Genomic DNA, 26559 nt, shown 5'->3' with positions numbered 1-26559 from the left:
AATGCTTGGAACCCTGAGGCTACTCAAGAGGGCATCAGAGAACCTCGGCCCTTGAGTAGGCCTGTCAATGAGAGCACTCGGTGCAGCTGGATGCCTGCTACACGCGCAACACACCCACTCACTCCTTTTCCAGCACCAGGCAGAACCTACTGCTCGCCTGCTGTCTGTCTGGCTGAGCTCCGGGTAGCGTGGAGGGGGGGGGGAAATGATCCCTCAAGCCACCCTTTACTGAGGCTGACTGCAGGTCTGCAGCCACTTGGCCCCTTCAGAAGACGAGTCAGTCAGGAGTGGAGTCTCCCCCTATTAAATTCCTATGGGCCACTCGTTACCCGGTGACATGGCATGTCTCGCGGTTACTGAAGGATTCAGGCCAAGAGAGGTGGCGCATTCCGCCCGGCATGCATCGTCGAGGGGTTTGCGTGGGGGGGGGGGGTTGTGTATGAGAGAGGAGATTACTGCTTCTTTTCAAAAAAGCAATGAGAAATGGTCATCCCTCTTACAATTAATTAGGAGCAAAAAGAGAAGTTGGTAGGAAATGTTGATTTCCTAATTACTATAGTAGTATTGTTACAGGTATACACTATATTACCAAAAGTATGTGGACACCTGCTCGTCGAATAATCCATTCCAAAATCATGGGCATTAATATGGAGTTGGTCCGCCCTTTGCTGCGATAACAGCTTCCACTCTTCTGGGAAGGCTTTCCACTAGATGTTGGAACATTGCTTTGGGGACTTGCTTTCAAATCCAATCAAATCAAATCACATTTTATTGGCCACATGCGCCGAATACAACAAGTGCAGACATTACAGTGAAATGCTTACTTACAGCCCTTAACCAACAGTGCATTTATTTTTAATAAAAAAGTAAAATAAAACAACAACAAAAAAAGTGTTGAGAAAAAAAGAGCAGAAGTAAAATAAAATAACAGTAGGGAGGCTATATATACAGGGGGGTACCGGTGCAGAGTCAATGTGCGGGGGCACCGGCTAGTTGAGGGAGTTGAAGTAATATGTACATGTGGGTAGAGTTAAAGTGACTATGCATAAATAATTAACAGAGTAGCAGCAGCGTAAAAAGATGGGGTGGGGGTGCAGTGCAAATAGTCCGGGTAGCCATGATTAGCTGTTCAGGAGTCTTATGGCTTGGGGGTAGACGCTGTTGAGAAGTCTTTTGGACCTAGACTTGGCACTCCGGTACCGCTTGCCGTGCGGTAGCAGAGAGAACAGTCTATGACTAGGGTGGCTGGAGTCTTTGACAATTTTGAGGGCCTTCCTCTGACACCGCCTGGTATAGAGATCCTGGATGGCAAGAAGCTTGGCCCCAGTGATGTACTGGGCCGTACGCACTACCCTCTGTAGTGCCTTGCGGTCGAAGGCCAAGCAGTTGCCATACCAGGCGGTGATGCAACCAGTCAGGATGCTCTCAATGATGCAGCTGTATAATTTTTTGAGGATCTGAGGACCCATGCCAAATCTTTTCAGTCTCCTGAGGGGGAATAGGCTTTGTCGTGCCCTCTTCACGACTGTCTTGGTGTGTTTGGACCATGATAGTTTGTTGGTGATGTGGACACCAAGGAACTTGAAGCTCTCAACCTGTTCCACTACAGCCCCGTCGATGAGAATGGGGGCGTGCTCAGTCCCCTTTTTCTTCCTGTAGTCCACAATCATCTCCTTTGTCTTGGTCACGTTGAGGGAGAGGTTGTTATCCTGGCACCACACGACCAGGTCTCTGACCTCCTCCCTATAGGCTGTCTCATCGTTGTCGGTGATCAGGCCTACCACTGTTGTGTCGTCGGCAAACTTAATGATGGTGTTGGAGTCATGCCTGGCCATGCAGTCATGGGTGAACAGGGAGTACAGGAGGGGACTGAGCATGCACCCCTGAGGGGCCCCCGTGTTGAGGATCAGTGTGGCAGATGTGTTGTTACCTACCCTTACCACCTGGTTGCGGCCCGTCAGGAAGTCCAGGATCCAGTTGCAGAGGGAGGTGTTTAGTCCCAGGATCCTTAGCTTAGTGATGAGCTTTGAGGGCACTATGGTGTTGAATGCTGAGCTGTAGTCAATGAATAGCATTCTCACATAGGTGTTCCTCTTGTCCAGGTGGGAAAGGGCAGTGTGGAGTGCATTAGATATTGCATCATCTGTGGATCTGTTGGGGCGGTATGCAAATTAAGTGGGTCTAGGGTTTCTGGGATAATGGTGTTGATGTGAGCCTTGACCAGCCTTTCAAAGCACTTCATGGCTACAGACGTCAGTGCTACGGGTCGGTAGTCATTTAGGCAGGTTATCTTAGTGTCCTTGGGCACGGGGACTATGGTGGTCTGCTTGAAACATGTTGGTTTTACAGACTCAGTCAGGGACATGTTGAAAATGTCAGTGAAGACACTTGCCAGTTGGTCAGCACATGCTCGGAGTACACGTCCTGGTAATCCGTCTGGCCCTGCGGCCTTGTGAATGTTGACCTGCTTAAAAGTCTTACTCACATCGGCTACGGAGAGCGTGATCACATAGTCATCCAGAACAGCTGGTGCTGTCATGCATGCTTCAGTGTTGCTTGCCTCGAAGCGGGCATAGAAGTGGTTTAGCTCGTCTGGTAGGCTTGTGTCACTGGGAAGCTCGCGGCTGTGCTTCCCTTTGTAGTCTGTAATAGTTTTCAAGCCCTGCCACATCCGACGAGCGTCAGAGCCGGTGTAGTACGATTCAATCTTAGTCCTGTATTGACTCTTTGCCTGTTTGATGGTTCGTCGGAGGGCATAGCGGGATTTCTTATAAGCGTCCGGGTTAGAGCCTTATACAGCTCATTCAGTGCAATCTTAATGCCAGCATTGGTTTGTGGTGGTAAATAGACAGCTATGAAAAATATAAATGAAAACTCTCTTGGTAAATAGTGTGGTCTACAGCTTATCATAAGATACTCTACCTCAGGCGAGCAAAACCTCGAGACTTCCTTAGTATTTGATTTTGTGCACCAGCTGTTGTTTACAAATATACACAGACCGCCACCCCTTGTCTTACCGGAGTCAGCCGTTCTATCCTGCCGATGTAGCGTATAGCCCGCTAGCTGTATGTTATCCGTGTCGTCGTTCAGCCACGACTCGGTGAAACATAATATATTACAGTTTTTAATGTCCCGTTGGTAGGATAACCGTAATCTTAGGTCATCCAATTTATTTTCCAATGATTGAAGATTGGCTAATAGGATTGATGGGAGCGGCAGTTTACTCGCTCGCCGCCGGATCCTTACAAAGGCACCCCGACCTACGTCCCACGATATCTCCGTCTCTTCCTCATGCGAATGACGGGTATTTGGGCCTTGTCGGGTGTCTGTAGGATATCCTTCGCGGCCGCCTCGTTGAAGAAAAATTATTTGTCCAATACGAGGTGAGTAATCGATGTCCTGATATCCAGAAGCTCTTTTTGGTTATAAGAGACGATGGCAGAAACATTATGTACAAAATAAATTACAAATAACGCGGAAAAACACACATAATAGTACAATTGGTTAGAGGGCTGTAAATCGGCAGCCATCTTCTCCGGCGCCATTCTATAATGCTTCCATTCAGCCACAAGAGCATTAGTGAGGTCGGGCACTGATGTTGGGCGATCAGGCCTGGCTCGCAGTCAGCGTTCCAATTCATCCCAAAGGTGGTCGATGGGGTTGAGGTGAGGGCTCTGTGCAGGCCAGTCAAGTTCTTCCACACCGATCTCAACAAACGATTTCTGTATGGACTACAAAGTTGGAAGCACAGAATCATCTAGAATGCCATTGTATCCTGTAGCGTTAAGATTTCCCTTCACTGAAACTAAGGGGCCTGAACCATGAAAAACAGCCCCAGACCATTATTCCTCCTCCACCAAACGTTACAGTTGGCACTATGCATAGGGGCAGGTAGCGTTCTCCTGGCATCCGCCAAACCCAGATTTGTCCATCGGACTGCCAGATGGGGAAGCGTGATTCATCACTCCAGAACGTGTTTCCACTGCTCCAGAGTCCAATGGCGGCGAGCTTTACACCACTCCAGCCGACGCTTGGCATTGCGCATGGTGATCTTAGGCCTGTGTGCGGCTGCTCGGCCATGGGAACCCATTTCATGAAGCTCCCGACAAACAGTTATTGTGCTGACGTTGCTTCCAGAGGCAGTTTGGAACTCGGTAGTGAGTGTTGCAACCGAGGACAGACGATTTTTACGCGCTTCAGCACTCGGCGGTTCCGTTCTGTGAGCTTGTGTGGCCTACCACTTCGCTGCTGAGCTGTTGTTGCTCCTAGACGTTTCCACTTCACAATAACAGCACTTACATTTGACCGGGGCAGCTCTAGCAGGGCAGAAATTTGATGAACTGACTTGTTGGAAAGGTGGCATCCTATGACGGTGCCACATTGAAAGTCATTAAGCTCTTCAGTAAGGACATTCTACTGCCAATGTTTGTCTATGGAGATTGCATGGCGGTGTGCTCGATGTTATACACCTGTCAGCAACCGGTGTGGCTGAAATAGATGAATCCACAAATTTGAAGAGGTGTCCACATACCCTTGTGTATATATAGTGTATTTGTTGCCTCTAAAGGTTATAGTAACCTGGTCTACTCACTGACGTGTCAAATCAGTCAACTGAAAACTCAAACTGATGATAGGCCTGACTCCCCTCCCCTCCATAGTACATTATACCCGATACTCACTCTCCACACGCTGACAAAACAAGACTTTGATCCAATCGATTTTGTCTCATGTGCAGGCAGCCGGAAGGATCCAGGCCAGTGGGTGCGGGCTGTGACCGGAACTGGAAAACAACACATACACCATCCTCCTCGCTCCTCTCATCCCTCGGAACGAGAGCCCAAAGTCTTCCGCACCGTTCACCCTGGAGATGTAGGTACCTGGCATGCTTTTTTGTCCATGTTGAACATTGTATTGATCTCCTTGTTTTGTTGTCTTTTTTTACTTGGTGCACTGTCACATAGCACTGCAGTTGGAGTGACCTGTCCGGTAGGAGGGTGTGTGACTTCAGTAGTGTGAAACTATGATGGTTATATTAGTTAAAGGAGAAGTTCACTTCAGTTGAAGCAAATCACTATTTTCAATGTAAATAGCATGTTTTAGAAGTGCCAAGACACTTTTTTTGCGGTCTCACTTGTTTTTGAGAAACTTCCCTTCCAGCGATTATATACTTCCTCATTCTCGTTCAGCAGTTGTAGGGGCACAGAAAAACATGAACAAAGGCTCCAAAAACACCCAAATATGTCCCTTTAGAAACAGCAACGCTCTCAGTATAGTGCTGCAAGTCTTTAGATGTTGTACACGTGAAATTGTGTCATTCCGAACTTTATTTGCAACGTGCTGCATGGGCTACACTGAGAAGCAGCACAGCTGGTAGTGGAAACTGCTCGAGTTGTGTTTTTGGATCCTTTTTGTGCTTTGACAATAGCAACCTCTTTTTATGCTGTCAAAATTTCACCCTACTACCTCATCTTTCTGAATGCCTTGTTGTGTACGTTGACAGCCACACAATTGCTTATATAGGAAACTGCTGCATTAAAGGCATAGGTCACTTTTTTAATGCTTTTGAGTGCACTGCTAGGTGAGTCTTGCCATTACCATTGCTACATGCTTATAAAATGCTAGCCAGGAGATGCGGGGCTAAATAATTAACTTTAAAAAACTGTTTAGATTAAACGAAAACACCCTAGGTAAGTGGAAAATAAGTCTAAACAAAAAGAGTGAACTCTCCCTTTAAAGCAGTTCACCTGCTTACAGCGGGAGCGCCTAGAGTCTATTTTGATGTCTGAGAGAGATCTGGTTATTAGTTCACCCCAGTCTCTTACCACAAATTAAACAAGTCCATCTTCGCTCCGTTGCCCCTTGGCGGTGCATCAGTCAGATGAGCTCGATGTGAGCCTAGATTGAAGGAGGAGAAGAGATTGCCAGTGAAATGTTTATTACTGCACATTTGTTTCTCAGGCCATCATCAAGCTACATTTAGGCGGTGTCTCTCCCACTTTAAATCTTCACTCATATGATTATCACCGGAGAGAGCTTGAGTTCCCCGGGGAATCAGAAAAGACCTCACTCTTTGTCCTCTCGTACACCAGCAAGGAGAAATCATAGCCATTAGTCAGATCATCCCAGTCCCATGATGAGGGGGAAAGCAAGAAAATGAAAAATGCCAGAGAGAGTGCAAAACAAACAAGAGGAGCTTCCTTATGAAGAAATGCAAGCCATCCAAATAAGGATTGATCCAACCTGCCCGCGGTGCCATCTGGCAAGGGTGGTCGACGTGAAAGGAAGCAAACAAACTTAAACAACAGATGGGACTAACCGCTTTATTCCCTGGGAAAACAGAAAAGAAAACAAATCAGCATCTAGCCCCTGGCAGAAACCATTATTAGGCTGCTTAGAAAAAACAACACATGCTTTTTGCTAAAGAAATTTCCACAGTTCAGGGCTTAATGTGAATCCATGCTCGAGTCCAAACCATCAACCAGGCACCCATACCTGCCTTCTTCTGACAGTAATCAATAGTTATCTATTAGCATTTTGGAGCTATAGCTTAGCAATAACGTAGGACTGAGGGTATTTGCATGGGTATTGGTATTGGAGAAGTAGCCAATGTCCATGCATTATGACCATGGCCACCACCTCAAGCCATATCCAAAGTGACCTTGATGAAGCAGGAGCTTAGGGGCCATGTAACACCTCTTTTATCGAAGGGACCGTAGACCTGGGCTATTAATGGAATTTTACTGTGTGCATTATAGTGTTACAGGGCCTCAGGCAGTTTTGAGTGCTGCTCCCTTGAGTGTAATTGTGTTGGAGAGAACCTTAATCACATGTTTCTTTTTTTGTAGAAGTCTTGCAAGATGTGAGTAAATACATTAGCTGGAAATTCCCCGGTAATGACCTTGTGTGCGGGGTTGTGGCATTTGTTCGGCTGGCACCGAGACAAATCAGCCGGTTTGATAATTGTTGGAAATTGCCAGAGATGCATTGCGGCAAGGTGGTGCATCTCAAATTGCCCAGTCCAACTCAAGAAGGGACACAAGTGGGCCCCATATCCATGTTCTTAAAGCTAATAGTTGTCGCTCACCGTGGTTGGGAGTGATGCAATTTCCCCTTATATGCAAAGGCATGCGTAAGAGAATATGACCTTGATTTTACCAAGGTTGTCAGGGAGGTTGCCTGGTAAAAGGAACTGAAGCTAATAAAACCAAAGATACATTTTACTTGTTTGTCTCTTCTCATGTTATCGCGGTACGCCTCAAGATCTTGATTCCGGATCGGCCAAGCTCTCTAGAGGTTGTGGTTCTACGGCCTTAAGGTTTTAATCTAACCTAAACCACAAACTGTTATTCTAACAAAACCATGCGAAGTTTCCTATGGTTTGCTCTCGGAGGGATCAATGAGTTTCGAGTTATAATTTTTTTCTGGCTTGTGGAAGATAACATCTGCAGTACATTAGATTGTAATTAGCAAACCACCAGTGGGATGTTGCCTGTTTTATACTAGTTTGGAACAAATACTGCACTGAGTGTTTGAAGTGTTCCAGTTCTGTTGCTGTGTGGTTTTATGGTTTAGGCCACAACAACGCTTTTCTTCCCCACCCAAATATTACCCTGGATGTGGAACGGATTCCTCAGAAGCACACTTGTTCAACCCTTTATGGTTGCTATAGGCTATATTATCTTGAGGGCGGGTCTCTCCTCTCTCGGGTGTATGGCGATGTCTTGGTCGGTGTGCCCCATCTGCTTAGTAAAGCTCTTCCTGAACCCGCTGTGCCCCCCAGCACCAAGCCTTTGCCCGTGTGCAGAGCCACACACACACACTTACACAGCCCAGAGAGCCAGCTGCCCTATGATTTAACATGGGAACGAACCCTACCCTTCCCCCATTCACTTACAACAACACACACACACACACACACACACACACACACACACACACACACACACACACACACACACAAACAAACACACAGGACCATTCAAAACACACACACCCTATTGGCCTATTCTATGCACATGACATACAGTTAAAGTCGGAAGTTTACATACACCTTAGTCAAATACATTTAAACTCAGTTTTTAACAATTCCTGACATTTAATCCTAGTAAAAATTCACTGTCTTAGGTCAGTTTGGATCACCACTTTATTTTAAGAATGTGTAATGTTAGAATAATAGTAGAGAGTGATTTATTTCAGCTTTTATTTCTTTCATCACATTCCCAGTAGGTCAGAAGTTTACATACACTCAATTAGTATTTGGTAGCATTGCCTTTAAATTGTTTAACTTGGGTCAAACGTTTCGGGTAGCCTTCCACAAGCTTCCCACAATAAGTTGGGTGAATTTTGGCCCATTCCTCCTGACAGAGCTGGTGTAACTGAGTCAGGTTTGTAGGCCTCCTTGCTCGCACATGCTTTTTCAGTTCTGCACTCAAATTTCTATAGGATTGAGGTCAGGGCTTTGTGATGGCCACTCCAATACCTTGACTTTGTTGTCCTTAAGCCATTTTGCCACAACTTTGGAAGTATGCTTGGGGTCATTGTCCATTTGGAAGACCCATTTGCGACCAAGCTTTAACTTCCTGACTGATGTCTTGAGATGTTGCTTCAATATATCCACAGGGCGGCAGGTAGCTTAGTGGTTAAGAGTGTTGTGCCAGTAACTGAAAGGTCGCTGGTTCTAATCCCCGAGCCGACTAGGTGAAAAATCTGTCTGTGCCCTTGAGCAAGGCACTTAACCCTAATTGCTCCTGTAAGTCGCTCTGGATAAGAGCATCTGCTAAATGACTAAAATGTAAATATATCCACATAATTTTCCTTCCTTATGATGCCATCTATTTTGTGAAGTGTACCAGTCCCTCCTGCAGCAAAGCACCCCCACAGCATGATGCTTCCACCCCCGTGCTTCACGGTTGGGATGGGGTTCTTCGGCTTGCAAGCAGCCCCCTTTTTCCTCCAAACATAACGATGGTCATTATGGCCAAACAGTTCTATTGTTGTTTCATCAGACCAGAGGACATTTCTCCAAAAAGTACGATCTTTGTCCCCATGTGCAGTTGCACACCGTAGTCTGGCTTTTTTATGGCGGTTTTGGAGCAGTGGCTTCTTCCTTGCTGAGCGGCCTTTCAGGTTATGTCGATATAGGACTTGTTTTACTGTGGATAACGATACTGTTGTACCTGTTTCCTCCAGCATCTTCACAAGGTCCTTTGCTGTTGTTCTGGGATTGATTTGCACTTTTCGCACCAAAGTACGTTCATCTCTAGGAGACAGAATGCGTCTCCTTCCTGAGCGGTATGACGGCTGCGTCTTCCCATGGTGTTTATATTTGCGTACTATTGTTTGTACAATAGTTATTGGCGTTTGGAAATTGCTCCCAAGGATGAACCAGACTTGTGGAGGTCTGACTTCTTGGCTGACTTCTTTTGATTTTCCCATGATGTCAAGCAAAGAGGCACTGAGTTTGAAGGTAGGCCTTGGAATACATCCACAGGTACACCTCCAATTGACTCAAATTATGTCAATTAGCCTATCAGAAGCTTCGAAAACCATGACATAATTTTCTGGAATTTTCCAAGCTGTTTAAAGGCACAGTCAACTTAGTGTATGTAAACCTCTGACCCACTGGAATTGTGATACAGTGAATTATAAGTGAAATAATCTCTCTGTAAACAATTGTTGGAAAAATTACTTGTGTCATGCACAAAGTAGATGTCCTAACCGACTTGCCAAAACTATAGTTTGTTAACAAGAAATTTGTGGAGTGGTTGAAAAACGAATTTAATGACTCCAACCTAAAAGTGTATGTAAACTTTCAACTTCATCTGTACATCTTACCATATGCACTGGGACCTACATACATGCCTGTGTATACAGTACAGCAAACGTGCATATCACAAGAATGTCTATGAAACACACACACAATACAATAATACACAGGCCTGGATGAGATGCGCTCCATATATTATTCAGTTAAAAGCTTGTCTAGGCCCACATCCTGGCTTCGATACATAATTCAGCAATCGATTTCATCACTTGTTCCCTTAAAGAGATCATGTTAATTGACTTAGGGCTCATTGACTGTCTGTTATGGTTGCTGTTCAGTCTCTCATAAAATCATAAACTCTTCGTTGTATTTGTACCTTTTTAGATTAGAACATGTCTTGTTAAGCGATAAGTGAGCAAATGGCTTTTGTCATTTGCCAAGTCATCCATTGTAGCTCATCGCACTCTCTGACCTGTTGTAATTTGGCAAATGGCAAAGGACAGTGGAGCTCCTGTAGATTTGATCCCCTTTGGCATTTAGCTTAATTCTGTTCTTGGTTGATTCACATTGAGATTGAACGTAGCTGTTGTGGGTTGAGACTTAATTTGACTGACCTGAACTTTTAGTCACTTCTTTGAGAGTGATCAGGTTTGAGGACATTTTTGACAAGTGGCTTCCAGATCAGGTGATCTTTGTTCATATAATGGGATTAGTGAGATGATGGTTGACTTCAACAACCTTAAACAATGACCTCAAACCATAGGCCTAAGCAAGCAATAACAGAATAAGTAAGCAGCCTTGGGTCCTCCAATCGTCCACAAAGCAATAAGCAAAAAAGTTTTAGTGCTCACATACAAGATCAGAGTCTTACCAAGGCACTTTAAGTTTAAGGGGACCGTTGTGTTTTCTGAAAGAAATCCACAGGTCATGAAAAGTGGATTTGGAGTAAAAAGAAACTATCGGATAACCGCGGCTTTGCTCCAACTTTGATTAAAAAATCTAAGGCGATGTAAGAATACATCCCTGTGCTGTATGAACTCCCTTTGTAGTGTCCTGTGGGGCTTTCACACAAAAAGTTCTCAAGGGCGGTAGTTAGGAGTTGATATGTGGGCTGAGCAGTCGCTGGGTCGAACCTGCAGAGAATTGTTCACTATTTCTCTGTTAGAAAGCAATCAATATGTTCCACATACAATGCAATCATGTTCTCCCAGGTTGCAGGAGACCAAATTAGTAAACGAATAACAAAAAGGCCAAACATGATCCTTGATAGATGGGTTCTCGTGAACAGACTAACTCCAAAATTGGTGCGGGGTTGTACACACAACATCTGCATAGAGATAGAGAGAGAGGGACGGACTGACGGACTGACTGACTGACTGACGATTCAATGATGGATGTGCTCAGGCGCTGTGGTATTCTTTGGAGGGCACCGGTCCAGCTCAATATCGTGTCTCCCTTTGGGGCAAGCCCAGAACTATGTAATACCAACCTGCTTTATAATAATAATAATAATAATATGCCATTTAGCAGACGCTTTTATCCAAAGCGACTTACAGTCATGCGTGCATACATTTTTGTGTATGGGTGGTCCTGGGGATCGAACCCACTACCTTGGCGTTACAAGCGCCGTGCTCTACCAGCTGAGCTACCCCGTTAGAAGGCACTTACAATGGTGGTGTGTTACACTCTTTCCATTTGCGGACAGAAAGCAATGCAGTCTCTCACTGGTGCTCAGTGTGCAATAACCTTTCAGTGACAGCAACCAGATACAGTGGTGTCAGTGAATTGAAGTGTGTGTGTGTGCGAGCGTGTGCATGCGTGCACCTCATCTCCTCCCATCACCTGCCTCCTTGAGCACCTGCCCAGTCCCTGCTAGTATTAGTACGCCCACACCACTTCCAACAACACAAGGTGGTCTGCAACTCCCTCGCTGTTTCTGCTATTTTAGTGTTCCCTCTCAGTACCTCCATCCAACCCTTCAGTGTAGTTAAAAGATGGCACAACATGTGTATCTGCTTAGCTCTTCCTATATAAGGATTTGGAAATGTTTTTTAAATGCTGTACCAACACTCACTTAGACGCCTTCCCTACCTAAAACAATTCCATGTTTGTATTTCACTAAGGGAATAATTATGTTATAATGCTACTGCATAAATACTGCATTGAGCGCTTGATTTAATTGATTTCTCAGTATCCCTTAAGAGTAGAATGTCACCTGAATCCATAACTTCCATTCAAGAAAAAATGCTCAGGTGCTGTGTCTCACGCTTGTGTTTTTATTTGGACTTTAAATCCCGACAAAGAACCCTCAGGACCAACTCTCTGACACTTTGATATTGTATGTGACATAGTTGAGTGAGCTGAGAAACTCTGAATGCTCCAAAAACAGCAGACTACACACAAACCCTGCTGGTGGCGTCTAATGACTTCTCAAAAGGTGAGTTGCCTGACACCTATTGAATCAACCCTTTTAAAATTTGTTGAAGGAGGAATTGAGTTGTGTTTACCTCTGTTAACCTGAGATAGTGGCCGTGTTCAAGAGGATCAAAACATTAATGTATTATGGCTAAATTGTGACAAGATAAACAGGAAGAGTTGAAGGCTTCACAGGAAGCAGTGTTCTGGCCGTGGCTGGAGAGACGCCATCCATGGGTGCGTGGGCGAGAGATCGGAGTGGAGCTACCCCTCCCTGGCTGGTGGTACAGGGCCTGCCTATGGAGAGAGAGAGAGGAGTGGGCACCACCTGTTACTGGCATAGTGCCAAGATGTGACCTCTCCGCGGACGCCATGAGGGCTCCTCGCCTCGCGGTTTCCTGTATCCGTGGCCAGCTCATCCATGTCCCTGTGCGTGCGGTGAGGGGGCGTTGACCACAGGGCAGTTTTCTCCTGCTTTCCCGAAGAAGCTTAGGCCTAACCCTCTCGACCCACACGCCATCTGAGGTGCGAAGAAGCAGTAATTCCCTGTTATTTCTGAAATCAAAATAGTGTAGAAGTGGCAACAGTACTAGATGAGAAAGGGTGCTGTCTGGCTGAGGTTAAGGTAAGGGAAATACTGGTGTGAAGAACATATGCAACTGTACTTCACCATGCCATCATTGAATCCCTTGATCGAGTTATGTGTTACTTGTTTTGTAATATTTCTGTAAAATATTGAACACTTTCCATATATAATGTATCTTCCAACGTCAGCGACTTCGATTGGCAGCAGGGTGTTGACGCATGTCGTTCTGTGCCATGGCCGAGTTGCCAAGTTATTACCTCATGGACCTTGGGTGGCTTTTTGTCTCTTACTAATTCCTGTCATGTCTCTCGGAGGATGGCACGATGCCACGGTTTGCCACCACAAAAAAACAACAACACTGTTTACACCCGGACTGCAGAGGCTGATTTACACTGAGTATACCAAACATTAGGAACACCTTTCTAATATTGAGTTGCACCCCCCCCTCCCCTCCCTATAAGGTGTTGAAAGTGTTCCACAGGGATGCTGGCCCATGTTTACTCCAATGCTTCCCGCAGTTGTGTCAAGTTAGCTGGATGTCCTTTGGGTGGTGGACCATTCTTGATACATACGGGAAACTGTTGAGCGTGAAAAACGCAGCTGCGTTGCAGTTCTTGACAGAAACCGGTGCGCCTGGCACCTACTACTATACCCCGTTAGAAGGCACTTAAATGTTTTGTCTTGTCCATTCACTCTCTGAATGGCACACATACACCATCCATGTCTCAATTGTCTCGAAGCTTAAAAGTATTTCTTTAACCTGTCTCCTCCCCTTCATTTACACTGACTAAGTGGATTTAACAAGTGACATCAATAAGGGATCAATAGCTTTCATCTGGATTCACCTGGTCAGTCTATGTCATGTAAAGAGCAAGTATTCTTAAACCTCCACATACTACGAGGCGCCAGGAAGTCTCTCTGCGTTTGAATTGTTTACCACGTTGAATTTGGTGAAATGTGGAATTGATCTCTGTTGTTTCTGATCTAGTTTGTTGATCTGATATTTGTTCGTGGCAGGGCCTGGGATGCTTGAGTAGCTGGATTGTAGTTCTAGGTTCAGATGTTTATCCTCCCCTCAGCATAGCCCCAAATCCCCACTGTTGATCAAGAAATTCTTACCTGATTACGTAATTATACAGTGAGGGAAAAACAGTATTTGATCCCCTGCTGATTTTTTACGTTTGCCCACTGACAAAGAAATGATCAGTCTATAATTTTAATGGTAGGTTTATTTGAACAGTGAGAGACAGAATAACAACAAAAAAATCCAGAAAAACGCATGTCAAAAATGTTATAAATAGATTTGCATTTTAATGAGGGAAATAAGTATTTGACCTCCTCTCAATCAGAAAGATTTCTGGCTCCCAGGTGTCTTTTATACAGGTAACGAGCTGAGATTAGGAGCACACTCTTAAAGGGAGTGCTCCTAATCTCAGCTTGTTACCTGTATAAAAGACACCTGTCCACAGAAGCAATCAATCAATCAGATTCCAAACTCTCCTCCATGGCCAAGACCAAAGAGCTCTCCAAGGATGTCAGGGACAAGATTGTAGACCTACACAAGGCTGGAATGGGCTACAAGACCATCGGCAAGCAGCTTGGTGAGAAGGTGACAACAGTTGGTGCGATTATTCGCAAATGGAAGAAACACAAAATAATTGTCAACCTCCCTCGGCCTGGGGCTCCATGCAAGATCTCACCTTGTGGAGTTGCAATGATCATGAGAACGGTGAGGAATCAGCCCAGAACTACACGGGAGGATCTTGTCAATGATCTCAAGGAAGCTGGGACCATAGTCACCAAGAAAACAATTGGTAACACACTACGCCGTGAAGGACTGAAATCCTGCAGCGCCCGCAAGGTCCCTCTGCTCAAGAAAGCACATATACATGCCCGTCTGAAGTTTGCCAATGAACATCTGAATGATTCAGAGGAGAACTGGGTGAAAGGGTTGTGGTCAGATGAGACCAAAATGGAGCTCTTTGGCATCAACTCAACTCGCCGTGTTTGGAGGAGGAGGAATGCTGCCTATGACCCCGAGAACACCATCCCCACCGTCAAACATGGAGGTGGAAACATTATGCTTTGGAGGTGTTTTTCTGCTAAGGGGACAGGACAACTTCACTGCATCAAAGGGACGATGAACGGGGCCATGTATTGTCAAACCTTGGGTGAGAACCTCCTTCCCTCAGCCAGGGCATTGAAAATGGGTCGTGGATGGGTATTCCAGCATGACAATGACCCAAAACACACGGCCAAGGCAACAAAGGAGTGGCTCAAGAAGAAGCACATTAAGGTCCTGGAGTGGCCTAGCCAGTTTCCAGACCTTAATCCAATAGAAAATCTGTGGAGGGAGCTGAAGGTTCGAGTTGCCAAACGTCAGCCTCGAAACCTTAATGACTTGGAGAAGATCTGCAAAGAGGAGTGGGACAAAATCCCTCCTGAGATGTGTGCAAACCTGGTGGCCAACTACAAGAAACGTCTGACCTCTGTGATTGCCAACAAGAGTTTTGCCACCAAGTACTAAGTCATTATTTTCAGAGGGGTCAAATACTTATTTCCCTCATTAAAATGCAAATCAATTTATAAAATTTTTGACATGCGTTTTTCTGGATTTTTTTGTTGTTATTCTGTCTCTCACTGTTCAAATAAACCTACCATTAAAATGATAGACTGATCATGTCTTTGTCAGTGGGCAAACGTACAAAATCAGCAGGGGATCAAATACTTTTTTCCCTCACTGTATCCGATTTGAGCTATACGATTGGCCAGCGCAGGAGGCGCACTTGATTTAGCCACAAACCTCCCGGTCCACCGGGTAGGCGGAGTTTGTATTTTCAATCAAATGAAATGGTTCAAAATGGGAACACTTTGCTTACCAGGCGCGCATGGCTTCTGAATCAAGTGCACCTACCTCAACGTTGGCTTTTCTACAGAAGATCGACCGGTTGGCGACCTCTGCACTAGGATATTCTGAACACAAACCACAAGCCCCATTTGCCAAATGTCTCCACAATGATTTTGAAGGAGCTATTTGCTGGGAGTGTCCGGGAGTAGAATGCCTTTAAAAAACAACAACATTATACTCCAAAATGCATGCAAATGTAATGACACTACTTTCACACCATTTGGTTCCTCACTGGTGGTTGTGTATTCGCCAGCTAGTGCCCAGTGCTGGAGTAGGTGCTTCAGCAGATGCGTAGCTTGAGAACTGGTGTGAAATATGACTCCACTGGGTCCTCGGCAGGGCCTTGCTCATTGAGCAGACATCCACAGGAAAGGCCGGCGTAATTCTCACCATTAATTACAGTTGCTCTCCTGGGCCCATGACAGCTGCGAGCCGCATCCGCGTGCACCCACACGCCTTACCGTGGCGCAATGAGGCCGGGGAGTAAACGAGAGCGTGCAGCCAGCCGATAAATACCAAATCTATCTCCCTCCTCCTCTCTCGCGCTCTTTCTCTCTGTACCTTCCCTCTGTGAGTGATCTTTCTTTCTCTTTTATTCTCTCTCCCTCTTTGTATCGCTCAGTGTCTCCACTTCATTATTCTGTCTTTTTCTTCCATCTCTCTGTTACTTTCTCTGACTTTCTCTGTTCCCTTTTTCACTGCTTCTCTGTTGTTCTAGTCCTGCATCCCCCTCTCTCTTTGTAGCAAAAACGTTTCCATTTCACACGATGCCCTCTTTTCTCCTGTCCTTTTTATTTTTACTCCGTTCACTCTGTTGTCCAACTCTGTCTCTCTCACTTCCTTCTTTACCTGTTATGTTCTCCTTTTATTCTGGTCTCTCATCTCCTCTTCAGTTTACATTTTCGCTCCCTCCCTCTCGTAACATTTGATGCCTGATGAAAAGATGATTGATTACTTCAGACCCTCTGCCATCAAGGAGATGATATGTTGTTGTAAAGCGGAGTCTCCCCACAAGCAGTCTGGCTCAGAGGATGTAACTCGTCCAAATTGGGTAATCCCGTCATCTGAACATCCTCCTCATTTATCCTCTTCATGGCTTCTGCCGCGTTGCTGACATTGCTACTGGTATTTCTACTGCTCTTTTGACGTCATCACGGTTATCATGATTAGGTCTAGACTGAGTCTGTGTTGGCGGAGTCTCCCTAAGCCCCCAACTGAACATAGGTATTGTCTGGTGTCCTACTCATGATCATTGTCAGCTTTGTCATCACATATTCATCATCACCACTGTCGTCATCATCATCATCACCATAACCATCATCATCATCACCGTTGTCATCATCACCATCACCACCACCTTAATCATCATCACCTTGTGCATCATCACTCTTGTCATCACAGTCATCATCAATACCACCTCCTTTGATCTCATCCTAATTCTCAGGTGACTGGTAGTGGCTGCTTGAATGAGTCTGCCCGCAGTTGTTTTTCACGGCAGACGAATGGAGAGCGAGATTGCGAACACCTCCCGCTGCGATGATGTGGCAAAGAGCTGCTCTCCTCTCTAAGCCAAGGCATCAATAAAGGGACTGCAAAAGTGGCTTGTTCTGCCAAGTGGAGTAGAAAGGCTTTCAGCTCCCCAGTGTTTCCCCACGCGAGACTCCTCTCCTACAGAGCCGTTCCATGGGCCATAAAGGAAGAGCCACGGACGACGAAGACTTTCCCACCGATTAGACCAAGTGCTAGTCTCTTAATGGTGCTTTCATATTATTTACGGCTTGTGCAAGTGACTGTTTGAACAGAGGTAGTGGTGCACATAGAATATAATTGCTTTAATCGGAATGTCCCTACTAGTATTTATATTTCTATGGTGTTGCTAACTGAGTAGGTGTACCAACACTAGTGATCTAGAAAAGGAGACAAGTACACGGAGCGGGGTCGGGATTAGAAACGCCAAGCTGCAGTGGGAAAGAGATTTGCGTTTCAGCCAGTGGGGAAAGGGTGGGTGTTGCGGCTTTGGGTGGTTAGCTCTGGGAGTGAAGTAATAGACCATCAGGTCCATTTATATTTGTGACCTTTACCCTTTACAGCTCCCACACACACTGAGCTGTGGAGTATGCAGACACCTCCTACTACCTCCTCACTTTGTTTACCTTTGAGAGTGCTGAAGGACTTGTTTGGGTTGGGGGGCCCACTGAATGTAGGTGCCCCGGGGCCTGAAATGCATTAGTCCGGCCCTGGTTAGCTCGCTAATGCTAGCTAGGGAGTGTATCTATATAAGTGTTGGTACTGGAGCAGGCATTTAGATGTTGTAGCTGGTGTGGACAGGCCATATCGATTTGGCCCTGTCTGCCTCTTCATTCAGGGCTCAGGGAGATGAATTGCTGACTGCAAAGCAATCAGCCTCTGCCACCTCCGCACAATTCCGCCTACCAACCTGACACACACCCACCCACCCTCAACTCAAGCACGCACACACTCATTAATGCATGCGCACAGGCATTTATGGGAATCGATGTGTGTATCACACTTTGAGATGTGGGTTCCGTCATGCAAACACATACACTGTGTATATCAAACATTAGGAACACCTTCCTAATATTGAGTTGCACCCCCCCCCCCCTTTTTGCCCTCAGAACAGCCTCAATTCTCTCTAGAAGGTGTCGAAAACGTTCCACAGGGTTGCTGACCCATGTTTGACGCCAATGCTTCCCGCAGTTGTGTCAAGTTGTCTGGATGTCCTTTGGTTGATGGAACATTCTTGATACACAAGGGAAACTGTTGAGCGTGAAAAACCCAGCAGCGTTGCAGTTCTTGACACAAACCGGTGCGCCTGGCACCTACTACCATACCCCGTTCAAAGGCACTTACATGTTTTGTCTATTCAACATCTGAATGGCACAAATACACCATCAAAATCTCAATTGTCTCAAGGCTTAAAAATCATTATTTAACCTGCCTGTTACACTTCATCTACACTGATTGAAGGGGATTTAACAAGTCACATCAATAAGGGACCATAGCTTTCACCTGGATTAACCTGGTCAGTCATGGAAAGAGCAGGTGTTCTAAATGTTTTGTATACTCAGTGTACATACACACGCACACACACACACACACACACCCTATTGGTCAGCAACCCTGTGGAACGTTTTCGACGCCTTCTAGAGTCCATGCCCCAAAGAATTAAGGCTGTTCTGAGGGCAAAAAGGGGGGGTGCAACTCAATATTAGGAAGGTGTTCCTAATGTTTGATATACTCAGTGTATGTGTTTGCATGACGGAACCCACATCTCAAAGTGTGATACACACATCGACTCAAAGCATTCATAAATCAAACATTTAGTAAATGACTTTGCTCTTAGATCAAACAAGTTTGAGATCAAGTGGAGAAACAAAACATGCAATGTTAATTTATTTTGTTTGAAATACGGCCCGTCAGGTTTCGAATGCTTTTTGATCCTGGAAGTAGCACCAGCATCCATTTCTCCCAAACGTGACTAATTGCGTGTCTGAAATCAAATCTATAATAGGTATGAGCAGGCTAGTCAACACTAGTAGCCATTGTGTGGTGACATCAACCGTATTGGGACCTGAAGTAGTCTCGCACCCATGCCCAACGAAGACCTTGGTTGGGTAATAGTTAGCACCCTAGCTATGGGAGTGTGTCATTTGTGATGGTTTATGTCCATGGTCTGCCAGACAGGGACTGTCACAGTACGTTATACTAGCGCACTGACATACGGTACACTACAAGCAGCAGCAAAGTCCCGGCTCGATCTGCGAGGTTATCTGTGACTCAAAGGCAGCTATTTCAGGTGACATTACCTCAGGTCTTATTCAAGGCTCTGTATGGAGATGTGCTATGAATCAAGTGGTGCCCCTCACCATGAATTATGCAGAGTTTGTGGACTTTCTTCTGCCTCCGTGCTCTCCTCCCACACTGTTCCTCTCTGTCTTCTCTGTCTCTCTCTCTCTCACTCACAGACACAGACACACTGTCTCCTCTCTGTCTTCTCTGTCTCTCTCTCTCTCTCTCTCACTCACAGACACACACACACTGTCTCCTCTCTGTCTTCTCTGTCTCTCTCTCTCTCTCTCTCTCACTCACAGACACACACACACTGTCTCCTCTCTGTCTTCTCTCTCTCTCACTCACAGACACACACACACTGGCTCCTCTCTGTCTTCTCTGTCTCTCACTCACAGACACACACACACTGTCTCCTCTCTGTCTTCTGTCTCTCTCTCTCTCTCTCTCTCTCTCTCACAGACACACACACACGGTCTCCTCTGTCTTCTCGGTCTCTCTCTCTCTCTCTCACTCACAGACACACACACACTGTCTCCTCTCTGTCTTCTCTGTCTCTCTCTCTCTCTCTCTCTCTCTCTCTCTCTCTCTCACTCACAGACACACACACACTGTCTCCTCTCTGTCTTCTCTGTCTCTCTCTCTCTCTCTCACTCACAGACACACACACACTTTCTCCTTCTCACACATCCCTCCTCCCTCCTACACACATTGACACACTCTTTCTCACACACAAATCTCCCCACTCTCTCTCACACACACTCAGACCCCTCCCCTTCTCAGACTCTCACTCTTTCTCTCTGACACTGCTGCATACTGACTAGATTTGTAGTATTCCCCATCAGCGTTTATGGGGCTAACTGTGCTACGTGGGGGTGGAGTCAGAAGAAGGTGACGTGATGTGAGGACGAGGTGACTCGTTCTCTACCTACCATTCACCAGAGGGAAGGAGAGGCCGGGGAGGCTTGCAGATGACTAAATTATTTATTTTATGAGCCCCCGTTGAGACTTTGTGTGTGTGTGTGGGGGGGTTTACTATCCTTGTGGGGACCAGAAGTCCTCACAAGGATAGTAAAACAAGGAAAATTCAGGCAAGTAGGGTCATTTCGCCGGTCCCCACAAGGAAAACTGCTTTTTTTAGAGGTTTAGGGTTAGAATTAGGTTTAGGGTTAGAATTAGGGTTAGTTAGTGCCTAATTTGAGGATCCGGCACCTCTCCATTTTTTTGTGTTTCATTCCGGAACCCATTTGCCAGGATCCGGTACCTCTCTTGGCATGAAAAATATTTTTCATTGTTCACTGTAAAAATTATTATAAAATAAATCAGTTAATTCAAGTTGCCCCCTCTGTAATTCTCCTGCCCAATAAAAAACGTAATGTGAAAACGTGCCTGATTTTCTAAGAATTGATTTGTGTTAGACCGGCCCAGGTTTATGGTTTGCGCAACATTGTAGCCTGTCTAGGCTAACGCATGGCCATTGCTGTGGTGAGAGAGAGAAGAGCAACTATATCTCTCACAGAACTTGAATGAGATTCACTTTCTATGATCTCTCTCCCTCTCTCTGCTGTGACAGACATGAGCCTACAACTCTCACCTCTCCAGCGTTGCACTTCGTCATTTATTTCCTTATAGAATCATAGCCGCGGGAAGGGTGCTGGAGGTGCCACAGTACCCTTGATAAATAATAATATCCTATTGATCCTCTGTGGCTAAATTATAGGCCTACTCCTGGTGTAGTATTCTGAAATATTTAATTTATTTCTGAACAGACAGGAGTAATTCTATAACTTTGGTAAATGTAGTTCAATTTGTTTTTGCCTAGCTGTGGACTGTGTAGCCCAATCAGAAGGCATGCCTACAGTCGGGAACAGGCGGCCAAAACAGGCCTTTTGCAATATTTCAAATCACAGAATACACAGGTTAGGAAGCAAATGGATTCTGCTGAAAAAATAAGACTAATCTGTTTGTAGGCTACCAAATATTTTATAAACTTCCAAATAGGCCTATTGAGTGAACAGCATTGTTTTTTACAAAGTAAAACAAGAGAGAGAGAGGCTTTTAGCACGAGCGCATCGGCCATTGTCAGTGAGTGAGCTGCACACCAGTAAAACTGGAAAGCTTTTTTAGGACTATAATTTCCTCCTCATAGTATACAATATGTGTGTCTCCACACACCTAGGCCTATGCTATTGATGGATTCAAGAAAAGGTTGTTTTTATTGATCTCAGTGTCAAAGTAGCCTTTCATTTCGATCATTTGTGAGGTATTAAAAAAGATTCTGCTAAAGTCTCCAGTCATCTAAAATAATGTACATTTGCATGAAATGCGTTTATAAAAGGCCCATGTATGCAATTTATGCAAGCACCTCTACTCTACTGCTCTATGCCAGCACGCAAAAGCGATGATATGCATGCAATGCTTAACTGTTTTTCTTTTGCATTCCAGTACCTCAGAGGCCCCCAGGTCACCCCCCTCTCTGCTCACTTTTTGTTCCAGAACCTCCCAATTTACAAGTTAAGCACTGGGGTTAGTGTTAGGGTTAGTTTTAGGGTTAAGAGTTAGGGATAGGTTTCGTTTTAGGGTTTTGGGGTTAGGGAAAATAGGATTTTCAGTTGTTTGGTCCCCACAACGATAATAAAACAAATGTGTGTGTGAAGAGTGGGGGGCTGCAGTGTGTGTTTGATGGAGGGATGGAGTGACTGTATGTGTGTGTATGCGTGCGCTCATGCATACAGCTAGGGAATTATGCACATGAGGGCCACACCTTGTACAGCCTACGATTTAGACCTGACAAAAGCTTTCCAGATCAATAACCATAATCCACTTTGCTGCAATGCCCCTGCAATGCAACATCCTTTGTCCTTAGTCTCTCAGTATGTGTGTGTATGTGTGTGTGTCCCTAGTCTCGGTGTGTATGTGCGTGCGTGCATGTGTGTCTATTTCACCATTGCGTGCCAGCAAGAGAAAGTGAGAGGATGGTGGAAGAACAAACTCAGATCCCCTTCTCTCAGCTCATGAAAAATTGCTGGGAAAGGGCAAATATTTGAGCGCAGCCAATAGAGCGCTACTGTTAGTCCCTAATAAATACAGCTCAATTCTCCCAGGTGCTCCAATGCAGTCTTCTCCACTGAAGCAAACCTGCCTGGGAAATGCTTACAGAGGGAAAGAAAGAGTGAGAGAAAGAGGAAGAGAGACACAGGGTTGATTGAATTAAGTCGTTCTTTAAATGAATCACTGCTTTTGTCTGCAGCCCATTATTATAGCTGTGCTCATAAATGTAATGTGATATGTACGGGAATATATTAGATTTTAGATTTTAGATTTCGGAGTGTGTGCCCTGCAGAAATGTCTAGCCTCTTGCCGGAGTGTTCATCAGTTCATTTATTTACTTCATGTAACCTCAAACACAGAGATATGATTTAATCTAGAAGGTCATAGAAGTTCATTTGAGCACTATCCAATCCAACATGAAGACATTCAGTCCAGCGTTACATTATCTCCCCTTGTTTTTTGGCCCTCTAAACTAAAGTCTCAACCCTCTAGGCATTTTTGTTTGTACTATTGTTGGGCTTTTTATGTCAGACCAATTATTAACAAATGCCGTTTTCAAACTGTTCTTTAGATGTTGTCCCACTGTTATTTCTGAGATTGGTGTGTATTTGACATTGAGACAACATGATATAGCTAAATCATGACCAATAGGGAACCAAACAAGGATGTTTGAAAGGCTGCCAGAACTGACAAATGTCCCTCTCTTCTTCAGGTCCATGGAGCAGGTAGCATGAGGCTGCACTGCAGAACCCTGCCACTCCTCTCCCTTCTCAAGCCCCTAGCAAGCCATAGGCCACTCTGCTGCCTCCCAGCCAATGGCAGGCTGACCGCAGCCCACAGACTCCTCCCCTTTATCCTCCTCCCGGCACCTGACCACCGGTGTCCCCGCCTCCCAGCCCCTGGTTGGCCAAGGCACGACAGTCAAAGTTCTGGGCCACTCCTACCCTTGTGACGACTTCACCAATGTGACCAGCAAGATCCTGGCCAAGGTGGGCCACAACCTGCATAACTAAGCCCATCATCCTCTCTGGCTCATCAAAGAGCTCATCAAAGCCCACTTCTACCGCGCCTACATCATGCGGTCGGGCAACCCTCTGTTCTCGGTCCAAGACAACCTTAGTCCGGTGGTGACGACGAAGCAGAACTTCGACAGCCTGCTCATCTGGGCCGACCACCCCAGCCGGAAGCAAGGCGACAACTACTACCTCAACCGGGGCACCATGCTGCGCGCTCACACCTCAGCCCACCAGAGGGAGCTGGTGCGCTCGGAGCTTGACGCCTTCCTGCTGGCGGGCGACGTGTACCGAAGGGAAGAGATTGACACCAGCCACTACCACGTGTTCCATCAGATGGAGGGCGTGCGCCTCTTCTCCAACCACGAGGTCAGTAGAGGGCTTTTCACACTAATGAGCCGAACCAAGCCAAGGCAAACCAAGCTGTACTGAGTAGACCTGGTTGCACATCCACCATAGTTTCTGGAACCCTGCTGTAAAGGACAATGTGAAGAAGAAGAAAAATCATAGCAAGGACAGCTTGGTTCAGGTTGACATGATATTGTGAAAAGGGTATAGGGGTTATAGTAAAAGAGAACTAGGGAACTTCAGTATCATGTCCCCATAAAGCTTTTGAAATCAAAACAAATGCTTGTGGAGTTAAAGGTACTGGAACATTTAAACTAAACATAACACTGCCATGAGTAGCTCCAGTTTTATTGATTAGCTTCTCCTCCAAACCACAAAGTCAAGGCCTTCTGTGTAGGGTCACACCGCCAAAGACTAGGACGCACAATGAAGGATGAATACAGTAGCCCACTGTTACACAACGTGAAGAGCTACAGTTTTATTGATTAAATATACTTTGCCGAGTGCTGTAAAGACATTAAGAAGTAAACTTAAATACACATACAATCACTCATTCTACATGAAGTCCAATCATCAGCCATATTAGCAGCATTAGCCGCAGTGTTGTTTTGAGGAGTTATCTCTGAAATATATGTGTGTGCATGTTTTTTTACCCCCCAGATGTTTGCCAAGGTGTCGAGCGGAGAGGACCTGTCTCTCTTTGAGAGCGGGGGCGCCGGACCCCTCAGAAGCAGGAGACACACTCTGGAGGCGGTCAAGCTGGTTGAGTTTGACCTGAAACAGACCCTTGACTGTATGGTCAGACACCTGTTTGGAGAAGGTAAACAACGTTCCAAGTTCAAGTTTATGGATACCCACATATCCACAATAGTGATACCCGATGGTAGTCAACACAATTCTCCATGTAGCGTTCACTTACCATTTAGCGTTCACCTAGAATAATGGCGCCGGAGGAGATAGCTGCTGTTTCACGGGCGCCTAACCAATTGTGCTGTTGTGTGTGTTTTTTCACGTTATTTGTACATAATGTTTCTGCCACTGTCTCTTATGACCGAAAAAAGCTTCTGGATATCAGGACAGCGATTACTCACCTCGTACTTGACGAATATTTTTTCTTTAACGAGTTGGACGCGAAGGATTTACTTCAGACACTCGACAAGGCCCAAATCCCCGTCATTCGCAGGAGAAAGAGACGGAGATATCGGGGACGTAGGTTGGGGTGCCTTGTAAGGATCTGACGGTGAGTGGGTAATCTGCCTCTACCATCAGTCCTATTTGCCAACGTACAATCATTGGATAACAAAATAGACGAGCTACGATCACGAATATCCTGCCAATGGGACATAAAAAACTGTAATATCTTATGTTTCACTGAGTCGTGGCTGAACGACGACATGGATAACATAAAGTGGCTTGCGAAAGTATTCACCCCCCCTTGGCATTTTTCCTATTTTGTTGCCTTACAACCTGGAATTAAAATTGATTTTTGGGGGGTTTGTATCATTTGATTTACACAACATGCCTACCACTTTGAAGATGAAAAATAGTTTTTGGGGGTGAAACAAATAAGAAATAAGACAAAAAAACTGAAGACTTGAGCGTGCATAACTATTCACCTCACCAAAGTCAATACTTTGTAGAGCCACCTTTTGCAACAATTACAGCTGCAAGTCTCTTGGGGTATGTCTCTATAAACTTGGCATATCTAGCCACTGCGATTTGTGCCCATTCTTCAAGGCAAAACTGCTCCAGCTCCTTCAAGTTGGATGGGTTCCGCTGGTGTACAGCAATCTTTAAGTAATACCACAGATTCTCAATTGGATTGAGGTCTGGGCTTTGACTAGGCCATTCCAAGACATTTAAATGTTTCCCCTTAAACCACTCGAGTGTTGTTTTAGCAGTATGCTTAGGGTCATTGTCCTGCTGGAAGATGAACCTCCATCCCAGTCTCAAATATCTGGAAGACTGAAACAGGTTTCCCTCAAGAATTTCCCTGTATTTAGCGCCATCCATCATTCCTTCAATTCTGACCAGTTTCCCAGTCCCTGCCAATGAAAAACATCCCCACAGCATGATGCTGCCACCACCATGCTTCACTGTGGGGATGGTGTTTTCAGGGTGATGAGAGGAGTTGGGTTTGCACCAGACATAGCGTTTTCCTTGATGGCCAAAAAGCTCAATTTTAGTCTCATCTGACCAGAGTACCTTCTTCCATATGTTTGGGGAGTCTCCCACATGCCTTTTGGCGAACACCAAACGTGTTTGCTTATTTTTTTATTTAAGCAATGGCTTTTTTCTGGCCACTCTTCCGTAAAGCCCAGCTCTGTGGCGTGTACGGCTTAAAGTGGTTCTATGGACAGATACTCCAATCTCCGCTGTGGAGCTTTGCAGCTCCTTCAGGGTTATCTTTGGTCTCTTTGTTGCCTCTCTGATTAATGCCCTCCTTGCCTGGTCCGAGAGTTTTGATGGGCGGCCCTCTCTTGGCAGGTTTGTTGTGGTGCCATATTCTTTCCATTTGTTAATAAAGTATTTAATGGTGCGCCGTGGGATGTTCAAAGTTTCTGATATTTTTTTATAACCCAACCCTGATCTGTACTTTATAACCCAACCCTGACTCTGGGGCCTTTCAGAACAGGTATATATATATATATATATACTGAGATCA

At 45.4% G+C, this 26559-nt stretch overlaps 1 pseudogene; it reads left to right on the top strand.

The window, feature by feature from the left end:
* The first annotated feature begins 12550 nt into the window (after positions 1-12550).
* The window catches only part of LOC121570266, a 180977-nt pseudogene continuing 166968 nt past the window's right edge, over positions 12551-26559 (top strand).

This window comes from Coregonus clupeaformis, chromosome 7 (genome assembly GCF_020615455.1).
Source record: "Coregonus clupeaformis isolate EN_2021a chromosome 7, ASM2061545v1, whole genome shotgun sequence".
Classification (NCBI taxonomy): domain Eukaryota; kingdom Metazoa; phylum Chordata; class Actinopteri; order Salmoniformes; family Salmonidae; genus Coregonus; species Coregonus clupeaformis.
The sequence above is the reverse complement of the archived record's forward strand: the minus strand, read 5'-3'. Positions and strand labels throughout refer to the sequence as shown.